The sequence below is a fragment of the Nicotiana attenuata genome, chromosome 1 (assembly GCF_001879085.1).
Source record: "Nicotiana attenuata strain UT chromosome 1, NIATTr2, whole genome shotgun sequence".
Lineage (NCBI taxonomy): Eukaryota > Viridiplantae > Streptophyta > Magnoliopsida > Solanales > Solanaceae > Nicotiana > Nicotiana attenuata.
The window spans coordinates 107,458,311-107,472,591 of NC_031989.1; positions in this window are offsets into that span (position 1 = coordinate 107,458,311).

Below are 14,281 nucleotides of genomic sequence, written 5' to 3' on the forward strand. Positions count from 1 at the left end.
GCGTTTGAATTGATATGTTTTGGCCAAACTTCTCCGTCCATTTCTGCAAGTATGAGTGCTCCTCCAGTTAGTACCCTGTGAACCATGTAGGGCCCTTGCCAATTGGGTAAAAGCTTTCCTTTGGCTTCATCTTGATGTGGGAAGATTCGCTTCTGTACCAGCTGACCCGGTGTCAATTGTCTTGGTTGACTTTTTTGTTGAAAGCTCTAGACATTCTGTTCTGATAAAGCTGACCATGACACACTGCATTCATCCTTTTTCCATCTATGAGGGCTAATTGCTCACAGCGGCTCCTTATCCATTCTGCATCACTGAGTTCGGCTTCTTGTATGATTCTTAAGGAAGGAATTTCTACCTCGACGGGTATGACAACTTTGGTACCATAAACCAGCAAATAGGGAGTTACCCCAGTTGATGTGCGGACTGTGGTACGGTATCCCAATAAGGCGAATGGTAACTTCTCGTGCCATTGCTTGTGATTTTCTACCATTTTCCTTAGTATGTTCTTGATGTTCTTGTTCGCAGCTTCCACGGCTCTGTTCATTTGAGGCCTGTATGCTGTGGAATTTTTGTTCTTGATTTTAAAAGTTTCACACATGTCTTTCATCAGATCGTTGTTGAGATTGGCAGCATTATCAGTGATGATAGACTCGGGGACCCCGAACCGACAAACAATACGATCCCTGACAAAATCTGCGACGACTTTCTTGATTACAACTTTGTAAGATGCAGCCTCTACCCATTTTGTGAAGTAATCGATGGCCACTAAAATGAACCTGTGCCCATTTGAAGCAGTGGGCTCGATCGGACCGATGACATCCATTCCCCAAGCAGCAAAAGGCCAAGGTGCACTTGTTGCTTTGAGCTTATTTGATGGTACCCTTATCATGTCTGCATGTATCTGGCATTGGTGGCATTTCTGGACATACTGGATGCAATCTGTTGCCATAGTCATCCAAAAATATCCAGCTCTGAGTATTTTCTCGGCTAGAACAAAATCGTTCATATGTGGCCCGCAGGTTCCATCGTGTATTTCCTCGAGCAGTTTAGAAGCTTCTTTGGCATCAACACACCTTAACAGTTCTAGATTAGGTGTTCTCCTATAAAAAATTCCTCCGCTTTGGAAGAAATGATTGGACAGTCTACGCAGTGTACGTTTCTGAGTATAGTTTGCCTGCTCTAGGTATTCTCCTTTCGCCAAATATTCCTTGATGTCGTGGAACCATGGTTTTCCGTCCGTTTCTACTTCAACATGAGCACAGTATGCCGACTGATTATGGATCCTCACTGGAATAGGATCGATGAAATTCTTGTCTGGATGTTGTATCATTGATGACAAAGTAGCCAGTGCATCTACGAACTCGTTATATATTCTTGGAACATGTTTGAATTCTATCTTCGTGAACCTCTTCATCAGTTCTTGCACATGATACAGGTATGGTACTATCTTGGTGTTTTTCTTAGCCCATTCTCCTTGAACTTGATGTACCAGAAGATCCGATTCACCGATTACCAGCCACTCTTATATGTTCATGTCGACGGCCAAATCGAATCCCATGATGCAAGCCTCATATTCTGCCATATTGTTGGTGCATGGAAACCTAAGCTTTGAGGATACCGGATAGTGTTGACCTATCTCTGACACCAAAACTGCTCCAATACCCACTCCTTTGAAGTTCGCAGCTCCGTCGAAAAACATTCTCCAACCGTCGTAGGCTTCAGCAATGTCCTCTCCTATGAATGACACTTCTTCGTCAGGAAAATATGTCTTTAGTGGTTCGTATTCTCCTCCTACAGGATTTTCAGCAAGATGGTCTGCCAAAGCTTGTCCTTTGACTGCCTTCTGAGTTACATAGATTATATCAAACTCACTCAGATATATTTGCCATTTGGCTAACTTCCCGGTGGGCATAGGATTCTGAAAGATATACTTTAGAGGATCCATCCTTGATATGAGGTATGTGGTGTAGGCACAGAAGTAATGCCTCAATTTTTGAGCTGTCCATGTCAAAGCACATCAAGTGCGTTCTAGCAGAGAGTACCGTGCTTCATAAGATGTGAACTTCTTACTCAAGTAATATATGGCTTGCTCCTTTCTTCCTGTCTCGTCATGTTGTCCCAAAACACAGTCGAAAGCCCCATCTAGTATAGACAAATAGAGTAGCAAAGTTCTGCCAGGTTCAAGCGGGACTGGGACTGGTGGCGTGGACAGGTATTCCTTGATTTTGTCAAACGCCCTTTGACAATCTTCAGTCGAACTAGTTTCAGCGTCCTTCCTCAACATTTTAAAGATGGGTTCACATATTACCGTGGACTGTGCTATGAAGCGACTGATGTATTTGAGGCGTCCCAGGAAGCTCATCACGTCCTTCTTGCTCTTTGGTGGTTGTTACTCTTGGATAGCTTTAACTTTTGACGGGTCCAACTCGATTCCTCGGCGGCTGACGATGAATCCCAAGAATTTTTCTGCAGGAACCCCGAATGCACATTTTGCGGGGTTCAGTTTTAAATTGTACCTCCGTAGCCTGTCAAAGAACTTCCTCAAGTCTTCTATATGGTTTGTGGCCCTCTTGGATTTGATGATGACGTCGTCAACATATACCTCTATTTCCTTGTGTATCATATCATGGAAGATGGTCGTCATGTCTCTCATATAGGTGGCCCCAGTATTCTTTAGGCCGAATGGCATCATTTTGTAGCATTACACTCCCCACGGTGTAATGAAGGCTGTTTTCTCTGCGTTTTCTTCGTCCATCCAAATCTGATGATAACTCGCGAAGAAATCTACAAAGGATTGGAGTTCATGCTTGGTGCAATTCCCAATCAGAATGTGTATGTTTGGCAGTGGGAAATCGTCCTTGGGACTTGCTCTGTTTAAATCCCGATAGTCAACACATACCCTGACTTTCCCATCTTTCTTCGGAACCGGTACGATGTTGGCTAACCAGGTTGGGTACTCAACTACTTTGAGGACTTTGGCTTTGATCTGCTTAGTAACTTCTTCCTTGATTTTTAGGCTCATGTCTCGTCTGAATTTTCTAAGTTTCTGCTTCATCGGCGGACACATTGGATTGGTAGGCAACTTATGAGCCACTATGGATGTGCTCAGGCCAGTCATGTTATCTTATGACCATGCAAACATATCCTCATATTCTTTCAGGAAACGAGTGTATTCTTTCTTTTCAGACGGTGATAGGTGAATGCTTATGCGAGTTTCTTTGATGGTTTCGGAATCTCCCAAATTGATTGACTCGGTTTCGTCTAGGTTGGACTTCGGTTTGTTCTCAAAATTCTCGACTTCTCTGAAACTTCCTCAGGTATCTCATCTTCTTCTTCCGGGTCACTATCCTTATGTCGCATTGTCTCATTACATGTTACAGTCGTTGATTCATCAAGGTAAGAAATATTAATGCTGTAGAAGAAAGATATGAAATATAACGATAATAAAACATCAAATTATTTGATAAATGCTGAAATGTTAAACAAAATATCGTCTGAATTACTTCAAAACAATGTTTTCCAAAACAAAATACTGAAAGGAAGATATCTTAAAAACTAAATGCTCAAAAAGACTTGTTTTTTCAAATAACAATAGTAGCCATGCTACCCCGAGACTCATCTGGCCCTTTGATGGCATGGCAGTCCAGTTCCTGAAAATTGCTCCCCTCTCCACTGTCTGAATGGTAAGGCCTTCTTCCTCCTCCTCCTCAACTATCACATTGCAATCCATATCCTCGTCTTCTAGAAACAGGTTCCTCAGCCTAGCCAAAGCTTCCTCCTCTGCAGATCCCCATATTGTGTCGGCCTGGTGAAAGGTTTGACTCAGATGCGGCACTGGTTGTTCGAGAGGGTAATAGGGACCATGCCATAGGGGAAACCAATCATCATATTCTTGCCACGTATACTGATATCTGAGCCCGAAAGTTGTGCCATAATGTTTCAACTGTATCGGTTTGGTAATGCCTTGGAGTTTCTTCCCAAGCCCTTTGCCGGGTTCATACCCTGACCATGCCAGTATGCTTTCTATTTTGCTACTCCACCATTTATCTTTCTCAATTGCATTGTCATGCTCGATGCAGTGATAAGTTTCTCCACCCAGTTTTCTTCTATTCTCGACAACCGGGACAGTTTGATTGGTGTAAATAGGATTACTTCCATCTCCGTGAATGATTACCTCATGATGGTTCCATTCGAACTTCACGACCTGGTGTAGCATAGAAGCCACAGCTCCAGCGGCATGTATCCAAGGTCGTCCCAGTAAAATATTGTACGTAGTAGATTTGTCTAATACGTAAAACTCAACATCGAACCAAGTCGGGCCAATCTGCAAACAAAAATAAATTTCCCCAATTGTGGCCCTTTGAGACCCATCAAATGCTTTCACATTCATACTACCTGCTCGTATCTCATGGAAATCTTTACCCAACCTTTTCAGAGTAGTCAATGGACAAATGTTGAGGCTTGAACCCCCATCTATTAAGACTCTGGCGATGAATTTGTCCTCAAACTGTACTGTGATGTGCAGTGCCCTGTTGTGACTTAATCCTTCAGGTGGTAGTTCATCTTAGTGAAAGGTGATCTTGTGGTTTTCCAGTACTTACCCCACCATGTTGGCCATCTCTCCACTGGTGATGTTTTTAGGCACATAAGCTTCATTCAACACCTTAATCAGAGCATTCCTATGCGCCGCAGAATTTTGTAGCAGCGACAGGATGGATATCTGGGCGGGAATCTAGTTCAGATGATCAACAACAGAGTATTCTCTTGCCTGTACTTTCCTCCAGAGATCATCTGGACCAGTTTCAATAACGGGTTGTTTGGTATCAACTTCGTTGCTTGTTCCTCCCAAATTTTCGAGTTGTATAGATCCTTCCAGTTCTGGTCATCCCCTGTGCAGCACTAGATTCTTCCATCTTTGCTTTTCCTTTTCTCCTAGCTTCGGCAACGTAGTCTCAGGGTATGGCGTTGGACTTGAAAGGTGGTGTGGATGTCACCGTCACAGTGAAGGGTGTGGATACTTCTACTTGAAATGGAGTAGGTGTAGTCGCAGGTGTTGTTACTTTAATTTCAAATGGGACTGGTGCGGCTACTTCAACTTCGACCGGTGGCTGTATCTGTACCACAATAGGAGTGAGTGTGACTGCAGGTTTAGGGTCACCACCTTCCCGAATAAGCCCAATCGACCCTTCAGGATCCCATTCTTCATCGGTTTCTATTACATTTACTCCTTCACCCCTATGATCTGGGAGGGGATTGTTGCAGACATTTGGTGCGGCTTCCTTTGCTTGTATGACTTTGGTATCAATCAGGGTTTGAATCTTGTCTTTCAGAGTGCGGCATTCATCAATAGTATGAACTTTCATGCCAGAATGTACGAACATGTTTTATTCGGGTTGGCCCATTAGGAGGAGTTTTCCATGGCGACAGCGGGAATGAGGGTGACATATCCGGCAGCCTTCAGTTTTGTATAGCTAGTCAATGGGTTCAGCAATAGGGGTGTATTGTCTGGACGACCTGCGATCAAAATTGGGTCTGGGTTTTTGATAGTTTTGACGGGTTGGAGGTGAATGATAATAGGCTAGCTGGGTATTATAAGTGTGATAGGCGGTAGCGGGTTGAGAATGTCTGGGAGGTGAAGGTTGGTATGTGGGTGGAGGTGTTTGGTTTGTGAGTGGAGATTTTGGACCTTGGGCCACCATCACTGCCCCTACTTCTTTCTTCTTTGACATACCCCTTGACTGTAATACTTTGTTCGTAGCCTGCAATGCCTTGAAATTGGTTACCATCCCACTCTTGATCCCTTATTCAATCCTTTCCCCGAGTTTGATGATGTCAGAGAACTTGTGATTTTCGATGACCATTAACCTTTCATAGTATTGTGGATCCTGGGCCTTGACGAAGAACTTGTTCATCTGCTCTTCCTCTAGTGCCGACCTGACCTTTGCAGCTTCTGACCTCCATCAAGTAGCATACTCGCGGAAGGTCTCCGTTGGTTTCTTCTTGAGATTCTGTATGTAGAATACATCCGATGCATTCTCTGTGTTAAACCTAAATCGGTCCATGAAGTCCGACGCCATGCTTACCTAATCGACCCATTTCCTGGGATTTTGACTTATTTACCAAGATAGGCCGTCTCCAGTGAGACTCCTCATAAACAGCTTCATGTGAATCCTTTCATCTTTCCCAACTCGCACGAGCTTATCACAGTATGTTCTCAAATGTACTTTCGGGTCACCCGTTCCGTCAAACATCTCGAACTTAGGAGGTTTTTAACCCTCAGGCAGTTCCACGTCTGGCTGAATACATAGATCCTCATAATTCAGACCTTCAATTCCTTTGCCTCCTTCAACACCTTGGACTCGGCTTGTGAGCTTCTTGAGTTCCTCTGCCATGTTCTTAATGAGCAGGTCCTTCTCAGCGTATTTTGGAGTGTATGAGATTGGCTAAGTAGAGTGGGCTAAGGTTTCCACGTATATGGGATTATTTTGGTGGGCGCCGGGGGTTGGAGTGTAGTGGTGATCATTAGTTGAATTTTGCGGATCAGGGATAGGTTGTGGGGTATTTTGTGGAGTATGGTAAGTGGTTTGTGGGTATTGAGTAGGAAGATGTTGATACTGAGGAGGAGTGGGCATTGGTGGAGGATTAGGATTTTAGGGAAGTGTCGCGTATTGATGGGGTGAGGGAGGATTTTGTGGACGTTAGTTTGGTGTGTTTTGAGGAGGTGCTGGGTTTTGAGCATTTTGTTGGTTAACGTCTGGGACATTTAGGGTGACACTACAACAAATTTGGTCTAAGTCTACGCTAGTTTTATCCCACGCATGAAAAACGTGGTCAATACTATCTATAGGCACGCTTTATAGGAGTGGCATTTGTTTATGTCTTTTGGCCACACAAAATTTAACAACGCGTGTAAAGTGTGTCCTTAGGAAGTATAGACTACGCTTTAAAGATGTAAGCAAATCTTATAACAATTAGCAATACCTTTTTATATGTATTGCTACTCTTTCAAGCGTGCTATATTTGTAATACTAAAGGCAACGCTTTATCTGTGTATTCTAAGGTTTTCTAAATTAAAAAAATTCAGCAAAAAAGTATTCCCTCAATATACTTTTACCAATAGAGTATATTTCCCTCCAACTCAAAAGAGGCAAAAGAGTTCCCTCCGTAATATCTCGAGTTTAGGGTATATGCATCTTCTCACATATCGATCAATTCTACTTCTCCGTGGAACAGATTATCCACTCTGATATTGTAGTGTGGTTTGCTTCTCTCTTCAAAAGGTAAAATTTGATTTATGCTGTTAAGAATTGTTATTCATATTGGTAATTTTTTTGTGTTTCTTTTACGAAAATTGATTTACCAGTTTAGATCTATTCCTCAATTCCTAAAGCAAGGAATCTCCTCCATGAGTTAGAACTTTGAGTGGAGTTGAACACTTTACGGCAGCCAGGTTAGGATACAGGAAAAATACAATATGCAAATTTTAGTGAATACCAAAGTTCTAATTATTAAAAGAATTGGTATGAGAGGTATATGTTACATAGCTTAAAGGATTTATATTAGCTAAACTCTTAAGGAAACATTCTTAGCAGATCTATTGTTTTCTTAGAGAAGTAAAAATCCTAGTGTTTTAGACGTCTCATAAAAATTCTGTGGCTAAAGAAGTTGAAATATAGGTATTAAACTCGGCATATCTCTGTATTGAACTCTTAATTAATACTCATAAGCATTGTTATTCCTTCTTTCTTCTTTATGATCAAATTTTACTTGAATATTGTACGTATGCTTCAAAAGAAGATAAATTCTATAGAGAACTCGTATGGACATGGGATAGTTGAATGATGCATCATCTAGTTTTTTTATTAAAATTACAATAAATTCATATATTGTATTGGTGGTGATCACTGATGTAAGCAGAAAAAGAAAGAAAATGGCATACCTTCATCTCTATAACTCTGAGCTCTGATTTGGGGTAGCTTTTGACGGATTCTGTACTTACTATATGACATGATGATAGCTGGACAAAGAACAACTGAAGAAGCCATAGGTTTGTGTAACGACCCAACCCGTCGTCACGTGAGTTACCGCCCCGTTTTCCCTATTTTCTATTTCTTTATACTTCATTATCAGTGTTGGGGGTGAACGAGTTGATTTGGAGTGGTTCTAGAAGGAAATGAGACACTTAGTCTCTTTAAGGAAGGTTTGTTTTGGAAAAGTCAACCGGACTTTGACTTACGTGTTAGAGGGCTCAGATATGAATTCCGATGATTCGGTTAGCTTTGGGGGATGATTTGTGACTTAGGAGTGTGATCGGAAGTGATTTTGGAGGTCCGGAGTAGAATTAGGCTTGAATTGGCAAAGTTAGAATTTTGGCGAATTCCGGTCGATAGGTGATATTTTGATCCGAGGGTCGGAATGGAATTTCGAGAGTTGCTATAGCTTCGTTATGTGATTTGGGATGTGTGTGCAAAATTTTAGGTCATTCGGGGGTGATTTGGGTAGGTTTTTGATCGAATGCATATTTCGAAAGTTTTGGAAGAACTTAGGCTTGAATTCGATGAGAAATGATGGTTTTAGTGTTGTTTGAGGTGTTTTTATGATTGGAACAAGTCGGGATGATGTTATAGGAGGTGCTGGTGCTTTTGGTTGAGGTCCCGGGGACCTCGGGGTCATTTCGGATGGCCAACAGGAAGTTTTGAAGTCTGGAGATTGCAGAACCTGTGCTGCTTCTGGTATTTTCTCTTCTGCGGAAATGGGACCGTAGAAATGGTACCGCAGAAACGATTCAGGAACCGCAGAAGCGACAGGCATCGCAGGTGCGGAGATGCCGACCGCATCTGCGGAGTCGCAAATGCGACAATAGGACCGCAGATGCGGAATTTTGGAAGGCTAAAGGAAAAACCGCATCTGCGTAAAAGGAATCGCAGATGCGGGACCGCAGAAGCGGTCTAGTCATCGCAGAAGCGGTTTTGTCCGCAGAAGCGACTCGTAACCGCAAAAGCGGAAGTCGCAGATGCGGCTAAATAGCCGCAGATGCGGAAATAACTGGTCAGAAATGGTTTTATTTCCCTTCGCGAATTTTTGAAAGGGTTTCATATTTTCACTTCAGACTTGGAGAATTTGGGCGAGTTGGAGGAGAGAAATCAAGGGACTTCATTGAGGTTAGAATTTCTAAGCCTAAAACACGATTTTATGGTGCAAACACATGAAATTAGACTAAAAACTCAAGGAATTAAAGGTCAAAAATAGTGGTTTAGGGCTTGAAACCTAAGAGAGCAAAAATAGGAATTGAGGGGTCATTTGGACTCCGATTTTTGTGTTCTTTAAATGTATAGACTCGTGGCGAGATAAGGAATCCGTTGATGGTAAATTTTCTGACTTTTGAGAAGTGGGCCCGGGGCTCGGGTTTTTGCTAATTTCGGGAATTTCACTATTTTTCGATTGTTTTCGATTGGGTATTGTCCCATTAGCACATTGTGACGTATTCGTTGTGGTTTTGATCAGATTCGGTACACAAGGAGGTTAATTCGAAAAGCAAAGGCATAGCAAGCTAGGACTTTGGCCGGCTTGAGGTCAGTAATAAATATAAATGCTGTGTTGAGGGTTCGAAACCCCGAATTTGCACAATGTAGTGCTATGTGAGGTGACTTGCACGTCGGATAACGGGCGTGGGGTAGAGCACCGTCGGGGATTGTGACTTGGTCCGTCCCGCTTAATAAAATTACTACCTAATTGATTGTAGATGTTTAATATCCTTATAAAAATGGATTAATTATCATAATTGGGCTTCGTGCCAACTACTTGAATCCTTCAGGGATCGGGCTGCACGCCGCAGCGGTATGATATACATATTGATATGAGGCCGAGGGCCTGTTTGATGCCACGATATGGCTTACTATTGCGCTTAGGCCGTGAGGGGCCCCTCCCGGAGTCTGCACACCCCCAGTGAGTGCCGTCGACGATAAATAAATGGAGCGGGCTGCACGCCGCAGCGGGTACTGGAGAGTACCGGTTTATGTGTTGCATTGCATATTTAATTGTCATTTATTCTTAATCTGTTGTGATATTATTATAATTGTCTTCACTGTTTTACTGTATTATGCTATTGGTTCATGTTGCTGTATTTATAGCTTTACTTTGTTCCTATTTAGGATTTCTTATTCTCATACTGTATTTATGTTTATTACTTTCTGGGTTGGAATACTCACATTACTCCCTACACCTTGTGTGCAGATTCAGGCGCACCCACTGAGGCTGGTGAGATCTTCCTCTGCCTAGCATCACATTCGGGAGATTCAAGGTAGCTACAAATTGACGTTCGCAGTCCTGATCTTCCTTCTATCTTATTTATTTGTTTCCGCATTTCTAGAGAACAATATGTAGTAGATTAATACTCATGCATTAGAGGCTCAGACTTGTGACACCAGATTCTATGGGCTGAGTAGTATTTTATATTTTGGGCTTTCCGAATGTTAGAATTTATTTTAGTATTTCCACATTTAACTTGGTATTTTAGTTGTAAAAAAATTTACTTATCCACTGTGATTAATCGGTTAAAGTTGTCTAAATGGTCGGGCTTGCCTAGCATTGTGTTGGGCGCCATCACGACCGGGGTTCGGTCGTGACAAGGTGGTATCAGAGCCTAGGTTACTTGGTCTCGCGAGTCATGAGCCGGTTTAGTAGAGTCTCATGGATCGGGACGGAGACGTTTGTACTTATCCTCGAGAGGCTGCAGAACCTTTAGGAAATACTTCATATTCTTGAAACTCTTCTCCTGCGGCTTTGTTGAATTGAGAACTAAATCTTTATTATTTTATTCTCTCACAGATGGTGAGAACACGAGCTACCGAACGTGACGGACGACCACCAGTGCACCTACTGAGGCCGCCAGAGGTCGTGGACGCGGTCGTGGTCGTGGCAGGGGCAGAGTAGCCGGGCTGCACCTACTGATCCGTTAATTGCCCCAGCTTAGGATCAGGCTCTAGTTTTGGAGACTCCAGCAGCACCTGCTCAGGCACCAGCCGTGCCTATTGTGATTCCGGGTCTTCAGGAGACTTTGGCACAGATCTTGACGGTCTGCACTGGCTTGGCTCAGGCAGTTTCAGCCACCACAGCAGCAGCAGCAGCTACTTCACAGACCGGGAAAGGCAATCAGACCCCCGATGCCTACACACATGCGTAGGGAGTGCAGGGGCTACAGACACCGGAGGCACCTCCAGCTCAGCAGGTTGCACCAGCTCAGGGTTTTGTTGCTCCAGCTATGCCAGACGATGAGCAGCGTCGTCTTGAGAGGTTTGGTAGACTCGAGCCTCCGACATTCGGTGGTGCTGAGGGTGAGGATGCCCAGAGTTTTCTTGATAGATGCCAGTGTATGCTCCGTACGGTAGGGATCCTTGAGTCGAGTGGTGTGGCATTTACTACTTTTCAGTTCACGGGAGCTGCTCTTACTTGGTGGGAGGACTTTGAGAGGCGTAGGCCTGCCGGTGCAGCACCTCTGACTTGGCAGCAGTTCTCCGCTCTTTTTTTGGAGAAGTATATACCTCAGTCCCGTAGGGAAGAGTTGCGTAGGCAATTTGAGTGGTTGACACAGGGAGATATGACAGTGACTCAGTAGAGATGAGGTTTTCCCAGCTGGCTCGTCATGCTACTTGGATGGTTCCATCAGATCGTGAGAGGATCAGGAGATTTGTGGATGGTCTTAACTACCATCTCTGTATTCTGATGACTAGAGAGAGAGTACTGGTGCTACTTTTGAGGAGGTAGTGGATATCGCTCATGAGATCGAGTCAGTTCGTCGTAGAGAGCGAGAGGAGAGGGAGGCTAAGAGGCCTCGTGGATCAGGTAGTTACAGTGGTGCTCCTTCGAGGGGTCAGTTCCAGCAGGGTAGAGGTCGCTCTTTCAGGCCTGCTCAGTCAGCTTGTCCAGAGTATCGTGGGGGATCTTCAGGCCGTGGTCATCATGGGCCCCAGCAGGGTCAGACTTCACTCAGCGCCCTTCCAGCTCAGAGTTCATCTCATGCCCCATCAGTTCAGGGTTCTTCCGCGCCGAGTGCATCTGCTAGTTACTCCGGAGCAAGGGGTTTCGGTCAGACCCCATCTCCAGTACCGGGCAGCTGTTATGAGTGTGGAGAGTTTGGTCACATGAGGAGGTAGTGCCCTCGCCTTCGTGGCAGACAACATCAGCAGAGGGGTCAGCCCTCGACTTCTGCTCCAGTTACTTCATCACCCGCCCAGTCAGCTAAGGGTGGAGATCAGGCATCCAGGGGTCATCTCAGAGGTGGAGATTGATCAGGCGGTGGCCAGGCTCGTTTCTACGCTATGCCGGGTAGGACAGATGCCATTGCTTCAGACGCGGTCATTACAGGTATTATTTCAGTCTGTCACAGAGACGCCTCAGTATTATTTGATCCCGGTTCTACCTATTCATGTGTGTCTTCATATTTTGCTCATCATTTGGGTACATCCCGAGGGTATCTTGCCTTACCTGTTCATGTATCTACCCTGGTGGGCGACACTATTGTTGTAGACCACGTATTCCGGTCATGTTTGGTGACTATTGGGGGTCTGGAGACCCGAGTTGATTTATTGCTATTGAGCATGGTAGACTTTGATGTTATCCTAGGCATGGACTGGTTATCTCCGTGTCATGCTATCCTGGACTGTCATGCTAAGACAGTCACTTTGGCTATGCCGGGTGTACCGCGGATCGAGTGGCGTTGTGTGACTGATTATATCCTTAGTAGAGTTATTTGATTCTTGAAGGCCCAGCGTATGGTTGGGAAGGGTTGTCTTTCCTATTTGGCGTTTGTGAGAGATGTGGGAGCTGAGACTCCTAGCATTAATTCTGTCCCAATTGTGAGGGATTTTCCCGATGTTTTTCCTGCAGACCTGTCGGGCATGCCGCCGGACAGGGATATTGATTTCGGTATTGACCTGGTGTCGGGCACTCAGCCCATTTCTATTCCACCATATCATATGGCACCAGCGGAGTTGAAAGAATTGAAGGAGCAGCTTTAGGAGCCCCTGGATGAGGGGTTCATTCGGCCTAGTGTGTGACCTTGGGGTGCACCAGTTCTGTTTGTGAAGAAGAAGGATGGCACAATGAGAATGTGCATCGATTATAGGCAATTGAACAAGGTAAAAATCAAGAACAAGTATCCCCTATCTCGCATTGATGATTTGTTTGACCAGCTTCAGGGAGCGAGGGTGTTCTCCAAGATTGATCTCCGTTCGGGTTATCACCAGCTGAAGATCAGGGATTCAGATATTCATAAAACTGCTTTCAGGACTAGACATGGTCACTATGAATTTCTTGTCATGTCTTTCGGGCTGACCAATGCCCCAGCAGCGTTCATGCATCTGATGAATAGTGTATTCCGGCCTTATCTGGATTCATTTGTCATAGTGTTCATTGATGATATCCTGGTATACTCGCGTAGTCAGGAGGAGCACGCGCAACATTTGCGAGTTGTGTTGCAGAGATTAAGGGAGGAGAGGCTTTATGCAAAGTTCTCCAAGTGTGAGTTCTAGCTCGGTTCAGTGGCTTTCTTGGGACACGTGGTGTCCAGCGAGGGAATTCAGGTTGATTCGAAAAAGATAGAGGCGGTGCAGAGTTGGCCTAGACCGTCCTCAGCCACAGAGATTCGTAGTTTCCTTGGGTTGGCAGGCTAATATCGCCGGTTTGTTCAGGGTTTTTCCTCTATTGCATCGCCCTTGACCAAGTTGACTCAGAAGGGTGTCTCATTTGCATGGTCGGACGAGTGTGAGGAGAGCTTTCAGAAGCTCAAGACGGCTTTGACCACAGCTCCAGTATTGGTTTTGCCATCAGCTTCAGGTTCATATACTGTATATTGCGATGCTTCCAGAGTCGGGATAGGTTGTGTTTTGATGTAGGATGGTAGAGTTATTGCTTATGCTTCTCGTCACTTGAAGCCCCATGAGCAGAACTACCCCGTTCATGATTTGGATCTAGCTGCTATAGTTCATGCATTGAAGATTTGGAGGCATTACTTGTATGGCGTGTCCTGTGAGGTATTCACCGATCATCGCAGTCTTCAGCATTTGTTCAAGCAAAAGGATCTGAATTTGAGGTAGCGTAGATGGTTAGAGTTACTTAAGGATTATGACATTACTATTTTGTATCACCCGGGGAACGCCAACGTAGTGGCCGATGCTTTAAGCCAGAAATCGGTAAGTATGGGGAGTTTAGCATACATTCCAGTTGAGGAGAGGCCATTTGCAGTTGAGGTTCAGGCCTTGGCCAATCGATTTGTGAGACTAGA